The following is a 5,710-nucleotide window of genomic DNA, read 5'->3' on the forward strand; positions in this document are numbered from 1 at the left end:
TGCCTTTTTACGAAGGAAGAACACCTGTAAACTTTGCCGGGAGGGAAGATGTTTCCGGGCATATCCTGCTAGTTGGATTGCTTTTAATTGCATCACTGAATATCTGTGTCTTCTATTAAAAATCCACCCGTGATATGACGGAAATGGATCTCTATCAATCACACAGCCGGAAATGATACTGTTCTAAATTATAGGTATAAGTATTCAGTAAAAGGATCGATAAACGCGCTGGGGTGGGGGTGAGTGAGTGTGTGTGTGTGTGTGTGTGTGTGTGTGTGTGTGTGTGTGTGTGTGTGTGTGTGTGTGTGTGTGTGTGTGTGTGTGTGTGTGTGTGTGTGTGTGTGTGTGTGTGTGTGTGTGTGTGTGTGTGTGTGTGTGTGTGTGTGTGTGTGTGTGTGTGTGGTGTGTGTGTGTGTGTGTGTGTGTGTGTGTGTGTGTGTGTGTGTGTGTGTGTGTGTGTGTGTGTGTGTGTGTGTGTGTGTGTGTGTGTGTGTGTGTGTGTGTGTGTGTGTGTGTGTGTGTGTGTGTGTGTGTGTGTGTGTGTGTGTGTGTGTGTGTGTGTGTGTGTGTGTGTGTGTGTGTGTGTGTGTGTGTGTGTGTGTGTGTGTGTGTGTGTGTGTGTGTTGTGTGTGTGTGTGTGTGTGTGTGTGTGTGTGTGTGTGTGTGTGTGTGTGTGTGTGTGTGTGTGTGTGTGTGTGTGTGTGTGTGTGTGTGTGTGTGTGTGTGTGTGTGTGTGTGTGTGTGTGTGTGTGTGTGTGTGTGTGGTGTGTGTGTGTGTGTGTGTGTGTGTGTGTGTGTGTGTGTGTGTGTGTGTGTGTGTGTGTGTGTGTGTGTGTGTGTGTGTGTGTGTGTGTGTGTGTGTGTGTGTGGTGTGTGTGTGTGTGTGTGTGTGTGTGTGTGTGTGTGTGTGTGTGTGTGTGTGTGTGTGTGTGTGTTGTGTGTGTGTGTGTGTGTGTGTGTGTGTGTGTGTGTGTGTGTGTGTGTGTGTGTGTGTGTGTGTGTGTGTGTGTGTGTGTGTGTGTGTGTGTGTGTGTGTGTGTGTGTGGGGTTTGTCGGTACTGACCGTTTTAGCTCATTGAGATAAATTCATAATTACGAAGATAAGCTTCGGCACGTACGCTATGCAAGCGGGCCATAGATTATTGCTTTAATGCTTAATTTTTTTGGAGTCAATTTGCTAAACACGTCGCAAGATCAATTCTGTCAGTAGTTGGTTCTCAAAAGAATTAGTTTTTATCTCTTGTTTCAGAACTCCATGCAGGCAACAGTTATATAACTTGACAAATATGGCATTTTTGGATATTCGGAAATAAACATACTGAATTAACTTGATGTCTACAGTCGGCACAGTTTTTGAATATTATCAATAGTTTTTGCAGTTTTATGAAAAAAACATTGTACTCTCAGAGAAACTTTTTTTTCAATGCAGAGGAGGCTTTTGGTAAGGTGAATCACAATCAGTTAATTGTTGGCTTTCTTGAAACGGGATTTTTTTTGTCAAGTCCTCAAAGTTTACCAATTACTTCAATTAAATCTCAACTCATTGAAAAGGTGAAGAAATTGAACAAAACATTTAATGACAGAGCTGATTCTTTCTCATGAAATCGATGGATCTGTAGCTTTGGGAGGAGAAAAAGTTTTAATGTCAAGTTGAAAATTAAACCTCTCAATGTTAGGTTGATAACAGATATGGTCAAAAACAATTGGGAAAAGTTTCTTTCTCTGTATGCTCAATTTTATATTGAATGCTAAGTTGACTCACTGTCATTTTTTAACAAGGAGTTTTTTTCATATTCCCCAAAATCAATTACAATGTTTTTGTTCGCGACAATAAAATTATTCTTTGAAACTTGATAAACTGCCAATCTCGGACAGAACATTTTTCATTAATTTTTGATTAAATTGCTCCGAAATAGCACTTGACTAGGCTTTTTATGGTTATTTGGTGACGTGTAAGATTTAGGTGATGAGTTATCTTTACTTCAAGACAGGTGCTTAGATTTTGAATATTAATTTACCATTAGTTTTTTTATCGTTGCCTTTTTATAATACATTTTATGGAAAGTTATCAAAAGTTTTGTTTTGTTATGTTTTGGATAATATCATTGATTTTAAACTATTTTGTTTTATTTGCTATTGAAGACTCAGATTGCCAACAATTATCGATCGGTTATATCTATTGTATTGAAATTACCTAATTAACTGCCTGGCTCCCATCAAGATTTAGATGGTAGATATTGTCTATAATAGCAGATATATTGCTCAACTGTGCTTCATCTGTCAAAAACAAAAAACAGTATTTGTAAAAAAAGTTTGCTTCTAGTCCGCTATAAACTCAATTGTAAAAATCATGAGTTAATTTTCAATAAAAAGTACAACAGCAACGTAAAAAAGATTTGAGCACATCAATTTCAATCAAAAACAAAACTGAGAATACCAAAATGAACACTTTGTTTGCTTACGAGTTGAATGCACCCCTATTTACTCTTAGAATGAGATTGTTATCATTATTCTCAGAACCCCAACAGAACTTAAAATTTTTTTGAACAGACAACAAATTGAAAACATTGTTTATGTTTTCAAATTTGATAACGACAGAGAACTCTCCTAGTAATATTGGCACGAATCTCTGTCTTTACTCTAATCTTTTTTTTGCACATTTTTGTTTGCTAATAGTTTTCATGCTTCATTAGTGCTTTTAATGTATTTTTTAATTGAAGAATACGCAAAAAACCTTTATGTTTTGAGGCAAAACCAAAAAAAAAAAAACAAAAAGAATCGTTCGAAAAACTGTTTTAAAATTTGTTGAAAGACTCATTAATGAAATTGGCTCAACTTTTGAAACTTTTTAAAACTTTACTGATGTTTTAATTTTCCCTCTGCCAGAGAGCAAAAAAAGAGTCAGAAAAAACTTTTTAAGTTTTTGTTTTGAGTAAGCGCGATTTTTTCTCGATTTATATCATGCTTCCTTGGTACCAAGAGGCATTATAATCCAATTGAAAGACGAAAGATTTCAATTGAACTTGAGAGTATAGCTGCAACAATCCTTCTGAGGACCCTATTGTTTTTAACTGCAATCTGCTTTTTCGCTATTAATTGCCAGTTCATTCCCGGCAATGTATTGTATATCTTCATTATTTATCCAGTAGTGCTTAAATTTTTTTACAACTGAACAAAATTTTCATTTTTACAGGTTCCCTAATAAAGAAAATGCTTAATGCCAAATAGAGAATTCCTAAAATCATTGACAAAAAATCTTTGAGCTACTACGCTCCCCTATTTTAAATTCAAAAGTTTACACTCTCAATTTAAATTTTTTAAACATGCTAAAGATATATGTCGGGAACTGAACACAAATTAGTGCAAAATTTACCATAATGTGCAAATAAAGACAAGAACTGTTTTTCATTTAGCAGTTATTAAAAAAACGTTTTTAGTTTTATTAAGTGACTACTTTTTCAAATATTTTACTATCTTTCTATGAGAAATTGAATTTGGCACAATTTTGAATGCAACAATGCTGAGAGCTGATCAGGGTTTTAAAACAATTATGCATAAATTTGAACATTTTGGCATCTGAAATCTTGTATTGGCTTGTTTTGATGACGCTGAATGCTTGAAGCTGGAAATTATCCAGCAAAAAATTCCACCGGACTTTTTTCTGAGTATTGTCACAAATTATGCCAAGAACTGTTATTTTTTTAGAAAAATTAAGATGAACTTTTGGGCGATAGTTTTGAACAATTGTAATTTTTCATTTTCTATTTATTCAAGTGTTTTTGTTCCGAAGTACATAAGGTAGGAAACCAAACTGCACGCTGAATTTGACATTTTTTAAATAATTCAAGTAATAGAAATTTTGTGAGCCATCTGATATCATGAATTTCTCTTACTTATAGAAACTTTTGCGGCTATGTTTTTGCGCGTTATAGTTGAAGAAATTTATCATATTTGTAATTTTTGTATTGTCAAACTGCTTTTTGGCTACGTTTGCTAATGTATTTTTTACTTTATGTTGTTTCATTCATCTTTCTTTAGAAGCCAAATTTTTTGATTTTTAGAACTGTCTTTTAAGAAAGTATCTAGCTACCTCATTCACTTGACGTCAATTTGCTCTACGATTTCTTACAGCAAAGTAGCAAAAAACCCTTCGTTGTTAGTTTTTGATTCAAACTGCTTGTTGCACTCCTAGTTGAGCAAAGTAATCTGTTTCCAAAAGTTTACCCTACCTTTCATTGGAAAATTGGAGATTAACGATGATGAAGTTTCAAATAACCCAGGAAATTAAAGACGATAACACATCACACTTGCGAAAATGGGCTGTCAAAATGAAGATTACGTTTTGATTGGATCCAACGTGCGTGAACAAATTTGAAATTCATTTCCTTTCTTTTTGGGAAGTAAAATAACAAACTTTTGAGAAAAAAATTCTACACGATTCTAAAAGTTTTCTCCTGTAATTGGATAAAATTTGAAAAATATTGATAATTATCTACCAATAAATTGAGTCGTGTCAATAAATTTATTGGTAACAGTAATCAATTTTTGCCTCCAAATAAGGCAAAATATTTCTGGAAGATTTTACAGAACTTCATTTTATGCGTAATAAATAAGTAGGAAAAAATAAGTTAAAGCGAGTTTGGCGGGATAAAATAGACTAATAACATTTTTAATAAAAATTCTTGCATTGAGATTGCTAACGCGTAGAAACAAAAAATGACGGCTGAATTTTCAGGCAAGAATTAACAAATATTTTGAGGGGAATAAGAAGTAACTAAAAAGAGTGGGGGAATGTTGGTTAATATCTGGTTATAATAAAGACTTAAATTGAATTTATTACTTTCCATTCTTACCTGGGTTCATCATTTGTTTATTAGAATCAGCAGGTTATTAGGCGGTATTGCATGTAATGCGTAAGCGGATAAAATGTACACATCAAACGTGCATAATACCGTCTTCTGTTTATGTATACCACACTAATATGTACAGATATGTGCATGTACATTATTATACTAAGTAGAGTTATAGAATGTATACTACTACTACTACTACTACTACTAGAAATACTACTACTACTACTAGTACTACTACCCCCTTCCTTTTTGTCACCCCCCCCCCCCCCCAACCCTCTCCTCTCCTCTCCCTCCCCCTTGGTACATATTGTTTTTATACAATTTCCATTATTTTTGTTTATACTATTATGTGTTGTTTCCTGTATTTCGCAAACAAAACTTTGTATTCTCGCTCATATGCCTTTTAATGCCTGGGAGCGATTGATCCGTGTCAAAAATAGCAAAAAGAAGAAAAATTTGCCGCAAATTGGAACAGAAAGAATGCTTACAGCGTCACTGAGTATACAAAAAGTGAGAATAATTATTACGATGGTAAAACACAGGAAATATCGAGAAAAAGTGAAAAATATAAGAAACGAGGCACACCACCATTTTACTTTCTCTGTTGCTTTCGCTTCAAATTTTGTTTATTTGTCCAATTTTTCCAATTTTTGTTTGTTTTCCTGTCCTTCCCCGTATCTTGCCGTCCGTTTTTCCCAGCAATCCAAGGGAGAGGATTTGTATATAAGATCAAATAATCAGTTCTTTCTCCCTCTAAATTTTTCCCGTTTTTCCTATATTTTCCTATTATCGCCTGCAGGTATATCGGACACGTTTGAATAGATTTTTGGGGGGATTTGAAAAATGGAGGCATTTTA

At 34.4% G+C, this 5,710-nt stretch overlaps 1 protein-coding gene across 1 annotated transcript in view; it reads right to left on the reverse strand.

The window, feature by feature from the left end:
- Window positions 1-4,939, reverse strand: part of LOC142347985 (uncharacterized) — a 113,509-nt gene extending 108,570 nt beyond the window's left edge. The window contains exon 1 of the mRNA XM_075399149.1: window positions 4,230-4,939. The gene's annotated coding sequence lies outside the window, so the exon portion shown is untranslated. The remainder of the gene's footprint in view (window positions 1-4,229) is intronic.
- Between the last annotated feature and the right edge of the window lie 771 nt (window positions 4,940-5,710).

This window comes from Convolutriloba macropyga, chromosome 10 (genome assembly GCF_964194025.1).
Source record: "Convolutriloba macropyga chromosome 10, txConMacr16.3, whole genome shotgun sequence".
Taxonomy (NCBI): domain Eukaryota; kingdom Metazoa; phylum Xenacoelomorpha; order Acoela; family Convolutidae; genus Convolutriloba; species Convolutriloba macropyga.